This window comes from Gossypium hirsutum, chromosome A06, assembly GCF_007990345.1.
Source record: "Gossypium hirsutum isolate 1008001.06 chromosome A06, Gossypium_hirsutum_v2.1, whole genome shotgun sequence".
Classification (NCBI taxonomy): Eukaryota; Viridiplantae; Streptophyta; class Magnoliopsida; order Malvales; family Malvaceae; genus Gossypium; species Gossypium hirsutum.
Window position 1 is genome coordinate 42,632,417 of NC_053429.1, and position 13,969 is coordinate 42,646,385.

At 33.3% G+C, this 13,969-nt stretch overlaps 1 pseudogene; it reads left to right on the top strand.

Moving 5' to 3' along the window:
• Window positions 1-1,088: 1,088 nt before the first annotated feature.
• On the top strand, window positions 1,089-1,175 carry LOC121231150 (uncharacterized; annotated as a pseudogene).
• The last annotated feature ends 12,794 nt before the right edge of the window (window positions 1,176-13,969 follow it).

The following is a 13,969-nucleotide window of genomic DNA, read 5'->3' on the forward strand; positions in this document are numbered from 1 at the left end:
GAATATTGATGTGTAATTGATTCAGAACATCTAAAAACTTTTTGAATTGTACCTTTTGTTTCTTCTTGTGTTGCTACAATCTTTGCAGATATGGAGGTGATGGAACTTTCGGTTGAACCGGACAACTCTTCTGAGTAGGTAAGTTTGCATCCAAAGAAGATGTTAAAGTATCTGAATTCACTAAGTTAGGACTTACCTTGTCAGTCTTTACAGATTCTGATTCCTTGGTGTAGGAATTTCAGCAGCTGGTTGATTCTTCTCAACGGGCTTATCTTCGACCTCAATCAATCGGGGTTCCAGAATTTCACCACTTCACAATGCCACTACCTTGATATATTCTTTACCCAAATTTCTTGGATTCTCAGTAATGCTCGGCAAGGTTCATTGTGGTCTCAGTAGCTAACTGGCCCATTTGGTTTTCCAAATTTTTTAGTGTTGTTGCTTGGCTTTGGATCAAAGCATCATTCTTTGCCATGTACACTTTTAGCAAGTTCTCCAAATTGTTCGATGCTTCAGCTTGAGGTGGTTTTGGAACTTGCGATTAAACCCTTGAGATGGGTTGAGTCTATGCTGCATAGAGTTGTTGTTTGGTCCATTTCCTTGGTTACTTCAAGAAAAGTTGGGGTGATTACGCCATAAAGGATTATGAAAGTTGGATTGGGGTCCTTGTCCACTCCTATTTTGATGTTGGTTCCCATATAGTACACTGACTCGGGATTCAATGGGCAATTCTCAAAAGAATGACCTTTCTCATAGTACACACAAGAAACTACTTCAAACAGACTTAGTGGTTGAGTTGTAAAATTATTAACACTATTAGCGGTAACTGTTTTAACATAGAGAAAATAGATGATACCTGAGCTGATAACGAAGTGAGAGCATCAACTCCATGAACTCCAGCTATACATTTTCTTGAAGCTGTTTGATTTTTTGGCCATTGATAGTTGTTGCTAACGATCCTCTCGATGATCTCATAAGCCTCATTATAAGACTTAGACAAAATTGCAACATTCGCAGAAGCATCTACCATCAATCTTGTATGTTCATTGAGACTATTATAGAATGTCTCCAACTGGATACAATGAGGAATCCCATGATGAGGACACTTACGAAGTAACTCCTTGAATCACTCCCAAGCCTCACACAAAAACTAGTCATCCAATTTTTAGAAAGTTGTGATCTCGTTCTTCAACCAAGCATTCTTGCTAGGTAGGAAATACTTAACCAAAAATCTCTCTGCTAATTCTTACCATGTAGATATGAAACTTGGTGGTAATGAATTGAGCCATGCTCGTGCTTGATCTCGCAACGAGTACGGAAACAACTTCAACCTCAATGCGTCTTCAGTTACACTTGCTATCTTGAATGAATCACTCACCTCTATAAACAATCAAAGGTGGAGATATGGATCTTCCGGGGGCATACCACTAAATTGGCCCACTGTTTCTAGCATTTGAAACATCACTGGCTTCAATTTGAATTGGGTTGCCTCAATATCTGGCCTTCTAATTCTTGGATTTAACTCATTAAAAAGCGGCACAACATATTGTCTGATTCATCGATCCCTATCATCAGCAATGAGGATGGGATTTTGTACATGATTGGCTTCATTACCTTGGTCTTGATTTTGATTTTCGAGGTCCATCTCAACTTGTCTTTGAGCTATTCGTTCACGTCTTCTTTGTCTGAAAGTTCACTCAATTTCAGGGTCTACTGGGAGTAAATCAGTAATCTGATCTATGCTCATAAAGACCTGAAAAGAAAATAAAAAAAATTAAAAAGAATAAGTTAGTACTGTTAGAAATAGCCAAATTGAAAATAAATAATTTCACAAAGAATGACTATGGCAACAGTTGACAATCCCCGGCAACAGCGCCAAAAACTTGTAACGTTCGGGTTTGTACAAGTGTACACAGTCGTTATCAAGTAATAAGTAAGTATCGAGTTATCGTCTCCACATGGATTGTATTTGTACTAAGTCACTTAATTTGTAAAATTATATTAACAATTTGATAAATAAAAACAAAATAATTGAGAAGTGATGAAAAAATAAGTATATGAAACTAAATGCAATGATCCCTAATGTAATTTATCCTAAGTATGCAAACTATATGAATGAAATAGATTTTAGCAGAATTAACACAATAAGCAACAATTATAACATAAATAAGCTAGGACAATTACTTTAATTAAACTCAAATTATTATCAACATGCTTATTACTATTCAGAAAAACATTCAATGGCAACTCAATCTTTCATGAGTTTGGAAACCACATTAGGTCCTTTCAGAATCCTTTACTAAGTAAATAAGTATTTTACTGATCCTTATTTACTAAGGGTTTTTTAGTTTTCGTGTGAGGTAACTTGGACGTGTTAGGTTTGAAACAATTTAATCACACAAATCTAAAAACTATGCAGATAACAGAACCTGGTTAGGGTTGTTATGTAACCTGCAATTTAATCCTTTTAGGATCTAAATTGAGCATGCGCATTTCAATTATGTGTCCATTAGCCATCGTCTAGTTAGGATCGCTCAGCTAATTCAGGTGCATTTCAATCACGTACGAACGAAATACAGACTTGATTTTAATTGAAAACATGATCGATTGAGACACAAACATTATAAGCATGAATCAAATAATTATTAGTTAATCAAAGCAATCATCTAACTTAAATGAAATTAAGCTATCATTCCTGTTGATAAAATCTAAAAGTATGGGGCTGAAGAGTTTAGAGCTACAGTCAATAATGATCTTGAGAGAGCCAAGTTCTGGCTTGAGAATACAATCAAAGTATTTGATGAACTATCGTGCACGCCATTTGAATGTGTAAAATACACCATATCACTTCTGAGAGACACTAGATATCAGTGATGGAACATTTTGAAATCTGTTGTGCCTAAAGAACAGGTCACGTGGGAATACTTTCAAGCCGAGTTCAAAAAGAAATACATCAGCCAGTGGTTTATTGATCAAAAGAAAAAAGAGTTTTTGGAGTTGAAACAGGGTCGAATGTATGTGACCGAATATGAGAGAGAGTTTGTGATACTCAGTAAATATGCTCGAGAATGTGTTTCCACAGAGGCAATTATGTATAAGAGATTTGAAGACAGGTTGAACAAAGACATTAGACTTCTGATCGAGATTTTAGAATTGAAAGAATTTCTTGTTTTAGTTGACAGAGCTTGCAAAGCTGAGGAACTTGGCAAAGAAAAGATAAAAGCTGATTTCGAGGCTAGAGATTCGAGAAAGAGGTCGATGAGTAAACCTTATCACTCTTCGTCAAAAAAATCACAGGATTCGTATAGTCATTCGAATGCTTCAGTGGGATATCCAAATAGAGATCGTGGGAAGTAATACTCGTGTTCTAATGCTCAAGCTACTTCAGTATCAAGTGTTGGTAGTGTGAGAAATAATAAACCCGAGTGTCAATAGTATGGAAGGCGACATTTTAGAGACTGCTGGATGAATAATAAAGGTTGTGTTAAATGTGGCTCGCAAGATCACTTCATTCGAGATTATCTTGAGTTGCCCAAGAAAGATAGATATCAGAATGCAAGATCGAGTAACACAACTGCTAGAGGGAGGCCATTTAGAAATACGGGAAATGTAGTCACGGATGCTCTGAGTAGAAAATCTTTGTTTGCTTTACGGGCGATGAACATACAATTAAGCTTGACTTATGATGGTTCGATTTTAGCTGAGTTAAAAGCTAAACATTTATTTCTTCAGCAAATTTGTAAAGCTAAGAAATGTGATAATGAACTGTAACCTAAAAGAGTGCAATGCGAGAAGACTATTGATTCAGACTATCAAACCGAATCCGATGATTGTTTGATGTTCCGAGATAGAATATGTGTACGAAAGAATTTCGAGATTTTTCAGAAAATTCTACACAAAGCACACAGTGGATGTTTATCTGTTCATCCAGGGAGTACTAAAATGTACAATGATTTGAGACAATTGTGCTAGTGGTTGAGCATGAAATGAGACATTTTAGAGTTTGTGTCGAAATGCTTAGTTTGTCAACAAGTTAAAGCCGAACATTAAGTGCCTTCGCGACTACTACAACCAGTGATGATACCAGAGTGGAAGAGGGATAGAGTTACGATGGATTTCATATTGGGATTACCCCTATCTCTGGAAAAGAAATATTCTATCTGGGTTATTGTTGATCATTTGATGAAATTGGCATATTTCATTCCGGTATGTACAGACTTTTCACTTGATAGATTAGCTGAGTTGTATATCTCTGAGATCGTTAGATTGCACGAGGTGCCAGTTTCTATTATTTTAGATAGAGATCCGAGGTTCACATCACGATTTTGGAAGAAATTGCAAGAAGCTTTGGGTAAGTGGTTGCACTTTCGTACATTAAACGACAATCAATCTGAGAGACTAATTCAAATTCTCGAAGATATGCTTCATTGCTGTGTTTTAGAGTTTGAAGGAAACTGGGAGAAATATTTACCGTTAGTTGAATTTGAGTATAACAATAGTTTTAAATAGAGCATAAAGATGGCATCATATTAAGCATTGTATGGTTGCAAATGCCGAACTCTATTGTATTGGACCGAGCTTAGTGAGAAAAAGATTCACGGGGTTGATTTGGTTAGAGAGACTAAAGAGAATGTGAAAGTAATTCATGACATTTTGAAAGCAACTTTAGATTGACAACAAAGTATTTTTGAAAGTATCTCTGTGGAAGAAGATTCTTCTTTTTGGTCGTATAGGAAAATTAAGTTCACGAATTATCGGGCCTATGAGTTTACTGAAAGAATAGCTCCAGTGGCATATCGACTAGCTTTACCGTCAGAGTTAGAAAAGATTCACAGTGTATTTAATTTGTTGAAGTTGCACTGATATAGATAAGATTCGTCACATGTAATTTCTCTGAAAAAGATTGAAATTCATCCTGATATGATGTATAGCGAAAAACCAATCAGAATTCTAGCTCGAGAGATTAAAGAGTTGAGAAATAAAAGCATGGCATTAGTTAAGGTTCTCTAGCAACGTCACAGTGTCGAAGAAGCTACATGGGAATGTAGCAGCCTATTTTTAGTCAAATTGAAATAGTAGTTTCGGGACCAAAAATTTGAGGCTAAAATAATTATTTTATTATTATTTTAACGTCTAAAGTATAATAGGATTATTGTGTGAAAATTTTGTTATGAAATTTTATTGTTTGAGTGCTTAATTTGATAAAAAAGACTAAATCGCATAAAGTGCAAAAGTGGTGTTATAGCCTACTATAGTAATAAGAGAAATTCGACTAGCATGGGTAGGGACTTAATTGCATGAATTTTCATTTTTATGAGATAAGGACTAAATTGTAAAGAAATTGAAATATTAAGGGAAAAAGTGTAAAGTTGCCTTAGTGTGTATTTTGTATTAAATTGAATACACTGATAATTAAAGAAGTTAATTTTGATTATAGTTAGAACAAGAAAAGCGAAATTCAGATTTAGATTACGGGAAAAACAAGGCTAGAAGTATGTGTATATGTTTTGTGATGTCTATATCTATCCATGTGATTTGGCTTGATTATGGCTGTGTAAATGAATGAGATCTTAGTATGAAATAATGATGCAATATGATTAATATGATGTGTTTTGAATGGCCAAAGAAATTGGTCAAATTGGTAAGTTTTTGAATTGTACTTATTTTGAAGAAAAAGTAAGATCATGCAAGAGATTGAATGATGGATATTAAGGTTATAAATCATAAGTTTTGGTATGTATTTGGCTTATAGAATGATATGTTTTGATATGTGTTACAAGAGTGGAAATTGTTGAAAATGAAATGGCATGGTAGATGCATGATTTGGGTTTGAAATTTGCTGAAATTATAATGCAAATGTGTTTGGTTTTATGCTTGTAGGTCACAAGACACGCATGGGTGTGTGACCTCTGTAACTTTGAAAAATGTTTAGTTTTCAAAAAATTTTGTATGAGCTCGGTTTAGGCCCGACCCCTTCCTATAGCATGATTAAGGTCTCGATGACCTGTATAAAGGACTTTATAATGATGTTTGATTATGTTATGGATGATGTTATTGAATTGTTAGTTAAAATGTTTATGATTGTCCGATAACGCCTTTAACCCTAGTCTGGGAACGGATACGGGTTAGGGGTGTTACATAGTTTATAATGTCAGGATTCATCACGCTATCACAGGTTATATATTTATGGCATGTATAGCTAGACTCTCACACATGCTACGTTAGTCTTAGAATAGACTAAACTGTAGCTCTGATACCAATAAATGTAACACCCCTCACCCGTATTCAACGCTAAAATAGGGTTACAGAGCATTATCGAACTTACAAAACAATTACACATCCATTTAGTGTACATTTTCTCAATTCAAGCATTCATCTCTCAATCTCAATCAATTTATCCTGTAACACCCCTTACTCGAAACCGTCGCCAGAGTCGAGCACGAGGCATTACCGAACTTAGCTTACTAATTCGGGGCATAAAAATTTACTTTTAAAATTAATTTAGTTTCATTCATTCAATATGTCCCTAAAAAGGGTCATTGAGACCCTAAAACATGTAATTTAAATGGTTCAGGAACAAACCAGAATCAATAAAAAAATTTCGATCACTTAAACAAATCAAAACAATTTATTTTATCTTTCATAAATAAGCTGTCTATTTGCATCATAGTCACAAAATAAATCATAACTCGAGTTACGAAACTTGAAATTCAAATTCGTAAATTTTCTCTAAAACTAGCATTTCACCTTTTTCATGATTTCCATGGAATAACTAGCATTTAGGCATACATAACACCAAACATGTCCTTGATTAGTCATTCCAATAGCTAATCATTATCAAGCATTTACATACCATTCATTATCCATATCATAAGATCCTACACACAAAATGGCTACGATGCTATACGTGTCATACTAAAAATAAAACGTCTAGCTATACCAAAATAATCCTTGTGATGGTGTGCTCGGACCTCCGACGTACTTTACGATCCCCGAGTTAGCTTGACAAAACTATAAAAAGAAGCAAATTAAAAGGGGTAAGCATTAAGCTTAGTAAGTCTGCATGCAAATAAATAACAACATTCATAAGAATTATCTTATTACTTGGCATGATACTACTTAATGCAACTCCATTAATTGTCATAGACATATTTTAAACTTCTTCACTTACTCACTTACTTAAATACTTACTTACGTAATCAAATTTATTAATACATTTTACTTACCTTTTTCCTTATCAAGCATACATGAACATTATATACTTACCTTTGCTCTTCTAGCATGAACTTGTCTTACATTTTTAGTATAACTCGTCTTACCTTACCTTACCTTGATATTCTCTTTAAATTTTCCCGTTGAACCACTTGGAATACTAAGGATATACGGGCACCTTACCATTTCCATGACTTGTCATGGTCTTACGTGGTATCCTTTTGAAACTTACCATTGCCATGTCTCGACATGGCCTTACATGGTATCCTTGCTTTATGAACTCACTAATGCCATGCCTTGGCATGGTCTTACATGGGACCTTTGCCTTATACTAAATTATCAATACCATGTCTTGACATGGTCTTACATGATTTCCTTGCCTTGTAAAACTTACCAATGCCATGCCTTGGCATGGTCTTACTTGGTATCCTTAAATCCTAATGTCATGACATTTGTATCCTACACATTCCTAAGGTTCAACCGGGACTTTTAAGTATCATTTCTCCGTCAATTCTTACTTGAATCATCAAGGAATAAATTTACAAAATAAATATATAGATGCTGAAAAATAACATCATTAATTACAAATAATAAAACATTGCATTTATTTACCGCAAACTTACCTCGAAACAAAATACGATCAACTATATCGATTTAGTCCACTATCTTTTTCTTTCCTCGGTCTAATTCCAAATTTCTTCCTTCTTGATCTATAATAACAAATTTAACTTATTTAAACTCACATTTATTAAAAAATTTCTTGACTCAAACTTTGTCAAAATTACACTTTTGCCCTTAAACTTTTACATATTTACATTTTCTCCCCAAAGCTCGGAAATTAAACTTCATCCTATTTTCTTATGTTTTATGAAATGCGAATCATTTTTCCCTTGCATGACAACATCAAATTCTCACTCTAACATGTACTTATGAACATTAGGTATTTTTACCGATTATGTCGTTTTACTCGTTTTCACGTAAAATCGCTTAGAAAAAGTTGTTTAACACAATTTCAAGCTTCATATTCTACCATAAAACATCAAAATAAACACATTTCACCTATGGGTATTTTTGAAAATATAAACCCTAGGTTAAATTATTGCTAGAATAAGTTTAATCAAGTTACCGAAACTCAAAAAACGTAAAGAATATTAAAAACAGGGCTTTGAAATCACTTACTATGGAGCTTGGAAGCTTGAAACAAACCCTAGATATGGAGAACCCTTGACATTCGACCTAAGGAAGAAGATAAGCACATTTTTTCCATCTTTTCTCCTTTTTAATTCTTTTATTTGACACTTTACTAAAATGCCCTTCATTAAAATTTTTAGTTATTTCTACCTTTGTATATCCATTTTTTTCCATGAAAATATAATGGTATAATTACCATTTAATGACCTCTACTTCAATTATGCACTTCAAATTAATCCCTTAGCATTTAGAACTCATATTTATCAACTTTTGCAATTAAGCCCTAATATGCAAATCAGACATGCAATCACTGAAATTTCTTATCGGTATTCTAACACATGCATCTAATCACTCGGTAAATCATAAAATTAATTGCACTAAACTTTTCTATCTCAAATTCGTGGTTTCGCAACCATTATTCCATTTAGGCCCTATTTCGGGATGTTACATGTCCCTTATACGAGCCTACACGCCCTAAACATGCTTTGGGAGTGATTCGGGACTAAACTGGTAACTCAAGAAACTTTCACAAAAATTTGAAAATTTTTCTCAAAATAGGGGATACACGCCCATGTCGCCAGGTCATGTGAGACTAGACACACTCATGTCACAGGTCTTGTGGACATTCAAAATGGAAGCACATGGTCGTGTCCCAACCCATGTCCGACCCCATATAACACTCTAACTTGGGTTACACGGCCAACACACACGCCCGTGTGCCCTAAAAATGGCCATACACACCCGTGTGTCAGGCCGTGTACTAGGCCATGTCAAACCTATAGGGTATACTGACTTATGCCACACGACCAAGTCACACACCTGTGTGTGAGGTCGTGTGTAGCATACAAACTTGATTTTAATTTCAACACTAGGGGACACACGGCCGTGTAACATAACTGTGTGTCACACACGACTAAGACACACACCCGTGTCTCTGCCCGTGTGGATAAAAATAGGCTTTTTACTAAGCCAATTTGCCACCCTATTTTTACATACCTGAACAAGCATAATTTGCAACATTTTATAACCCAATAGGCAGCTAATCCATAACATTTCATACACATTTTATACCAGGTTAAGCCAAAACACATGGTTTTATCTTATACCACAACATGTACCAAAATCACTAGCTCAAGTAACCATAACTATCATCTTTAAAATTAGCCTATACGTGCCATATTTACATATATCCATGAGTTCAAAGATACCAATCGGCAACTAGATAGTGTTATGCGTATCTTTGACTTTATCCAAATCGAGCGAGCTATCGAACCTCTATAAAACATGGAAAAGAAACAGAGTAAGCTTTATAGCTTAGTAACCCCGTATAATTTGAAATTAAACTTACCATTTATACGTAATCAAGACAATAAATAAGGTTTACTCAATTCAATTACCAAAATGGCTAAACACAAGCATTCATCAATAAGTTAGTCACATAAGTGCATTAATCATCCATTATCTCAATTTAATACTCAATGCATTGTACCATATCAAATTCATATATCATGTATATCACTTGTAACATTTCACTCTGAATCACATAAACAAATAATTCATTCGATAACAGTAACTCATCCACATAAACACATAGCTTTTTCACATAACAAATAATAGAATTATTGCTCGTTGAACCTATTAGAATATCGAGGGATACTCGAATGATATGCATTATGTATATAAATCAGTAATCCATCAATTCATTATCATTTTCGCTCTTTCGAGCTATGATCAGTAAGATCCTCTTGAGCTGATGGATAGTAAGCTCTGTTGAGCTGAAACGATAAGCTCTAACGAGCTAAAAACAATAAACTCTTACAAGCTGTGGTGAGTTCGCAACACATGCAGGATCTCAACTAAAACAGTAACCTTAGTGACGTGTCACTCATATCCTACGACTTTCTACGGTTCAAACGAGACTCGGTATTCAATAATTCTCATCAATTAGGCATTCAAACTCAGCAATACCATTTACTCAATTATACTTTCATTTCAAATAATTTACAAGTATTAAAAAAATTTGATTCTAATTATACGAATTTACCTCGAGTTGCTTGGATGGAAATTATCAACTATTCGTCCACTTTTCCTTTTCCCCAATCTAATCTCAATCTCGGCTTTTCTTGATCTATATATTATCAAAATTTAGCTCATTCAGCATTCAGTGTATTCAATTTAGCCTATAATTTAAAATTTTGAAAATTTACACATTTGCCCCTAATGTTTCACATTTTTACAGTTTAGTCCTTATCACATAAAATTGCAAATTCATGCAATTTAGTACAATTCCATGCTTAGCCGAATTTAATACATACTACTAGCCACCCACATTTTTAATTTATTCACACTTTTAACCACCAGATTTCACATTTTCTCTATTTAATCTCATTTTTTACATTTTTATCAAAAATCACTTTACAAAAGCTATTAATCTAACATTAAACATTCCAAATATATCATAATTCATCAAATTACTCAAGCATTTATAAATGGCAACATGATAAGTCTTTAACAATTTTGAATCTAGGGTATAGGCTAGAAGAATACGAAGCAACAATCTCAAAAACATAGAATTCATTAAAAACCGAACAAAAACGCATACCATGCAGGAGGATGAGCCTAGCCAAACCTTGAAGCTATTCTAATGGCTTCTTTTTTGATAAACTTGTTCAAAATAATGAAGAAAAAGATGATAGATATTTTGTATCTTTTAATTTTAAGCTATTAATTATTATTTTACCATTTTAACCTTTATTACTAAATATTAAAATTCATTTAACCATGCACAAAAATGTCCACTTACATTATAAAAACCTCCTTTTATTTAATTTTATAGTTATTAAACCCTTTTAGCTTATAGAACCTCAATTTTTCACTTTACGCGATTTAGTCCTTTTTATCAAATTAACCATTTAAACGATAAAATTTCTTTACGAATTTTTCACACATACATGCTATCATGCTGTAAACATTAAAATAATATCAAAATAAATATTTTAATTTCAGATTTGTGGTCCCGAAACCAGTGTTCCGATTTTACTAAAAACGAGCTGTTACAATTGATGGAGGTCGTAGGTCTTATTTCGGGACTTTCTCCCGCTCAATGTTTTAAAAACATACGAGGTTTTTAATGTCCAATTCCAATCATGAATAATTAATATATGCATGACAAGTACATGTGGCACTCTTCCCTGAACTATATAGCATGCTTATCATACATTCGCATGAACATAAATTCGTATTCAAATAAACATCATCATGCTTATCACATATATAAAAGCATAAAATTTTAAATGACCCTAACCAACGTAAGTTTTCATGATTCCATCCTATAAAATATAAAATTACAAAATCCACCCAAAGCATACTTTGGGTCTTCTATTTTGCCGCCACGGACTTCTGATATGGTAATAATTTAAGTTTTTGTCGTTGTCTTTCCGCCACCGTTTCCATGTCGTCGTTGCCTCAGGTCATCATCAAACCATCCTCATCAACCTTGGCTGTAGAATATCATTGTCAAACCACCATCGGTCTACTACCGAATTGATTGGGTCGGGTTTGCATCATTGCGATCGATCTAAATGCATCACGGCTCTCTGGGTTCCATCGAAAAATTTTAGGTTACAAAAATCCTATTTCCATTTTTGGCTCACATATTTTATTTTAAAATAATAAAATTAAACCTATGTGATACATGATCAAGAAATTAATATAATTACATTTAATTTTCTAGGAATCACAATTTTGGAAAAATTAATTTATCATAAACAACAATAAAATAATAGCAGGCATTCATTCGCATACAATCCCCTAAGCATGCATACAATTACAAGTATTCCACATCTTAACAAAATTTATCACATGAAGAATTCCACATCTTGTACAACGAAAAATAAAAATTTTGAGAAACAAGCCAATTTTGTGATATTTATAGCAATAAACCCTTTATCTAAATCTCACCTGTGTTTTCGGCTAGACAAATCCTTGGCATTCATGGCTTTCAATCGAACGGCCATCTATGCTATTCTCATACCATGAAATGTTTCAAATGTGGACTTGAATAATTCAAATCAAATACAAAACCAGAAATAGTTTTATTTGCTTTAGTGTGAAAGCAAAACTTCTCTCAATAGAAACTGACGAAATTTTTATTTTGAAAAATGGAATTTATACATGGAGAATAAACTCTCACTATTTCCGAGCAGAATAAAAATATCTCAAATTTGTATATTTAGCCCCTCTAGTGTCATCTATTTATAGCGAGAAGAGATGAAACCCTGGTTAAACAAACTAGGGTTTGTCATCCTTCTTTTTAAACATGATGGGCTTTTGGGTCCAATCACAAGTACTTACTGGACTAATAACTCAATACTTTATAATTCGATCCAACCCAATATTTTTTTTTCTACTTCCAAAAATAAACATCTTAAATTAATTTAAATAAATTAATTTACCAATTAAATAATTTTCTCAACCCAATTCTAATTTCATTAAAATCATAACAATTTTATCGTAAAAGAATTTCTGAGAAAATATACTTAATATTTCTATATTCAACGAATTCACTATAACCAAATAATTTATTTCCATTTTCGAACTTCACTTAATTCGGAACCCATAAATTCATTTCTAGGTCATTTTCATTTTTGAGAAAACCAGATTCATTTCTTCATTCTTACCATTTTTATCAATTTTTGTTCATTTGAATCAACATACAATTCATTCTAGTTTTAACGAGCTTGCAAAAGGACCAATTGGACATATACAATTAGGGTTCAAATCATTTATAATTAAGTTCTAGCTTTTTACCTATTAATTATAAACTCATTTAGTCAAGAAATCATTCCACTATAATATCTTGACTGAGCTCTCCCAAACAATATACCATTACAAAAGAAACTCGATCAATGCTCACCCAATGACCTTGTCATATTGTGTTACCCTCAAAAGATATCATTAATCTCTTTGAAATAAATTCGTTCTCCCAATATGATCTTATTTTATCTCATGGTAACCATTACATCTTCTTTCATGAAAAGTCAATTACTATTAAATTGTAATCAAGTCATTCATCACAAAAATGAACTACCTGTGGTCACGTTTACCTTTCATCAATCATGTATGCAAATGAGAGGACATCATTTATCCATGTATCGGGTCATGGATTCCACTATTGTGAATGATACTACATACAACAGAAGTCGTATACTATCGCGTGTGAATATGATATGCAAATTGTGCAAGTATACACGATGAATCTAGTAATAAAGTGATAAGTGAGATCGTTTCCATAGGGATCGGATTAGGTGTAGAAATGGTCAAGTTATGGTGATGATTAATGTTAAGACAAAGTCGAGTTAAGTATGCAATGGTAAATTAAAAGAATAAAGATGAGTGAAATATATATTGCCTAATACTGAGAAATGCTAATGCAAAGCAAGAGTAAAAATGAAATAGCAATTACGAGAATAATTATTTGAATAAATTGCGAGCGAATAAATAAATAACAAAGAATGTTATGGCAAAGATGCTACAACAACGGATTGAAGGTCTATGATGTTGATTG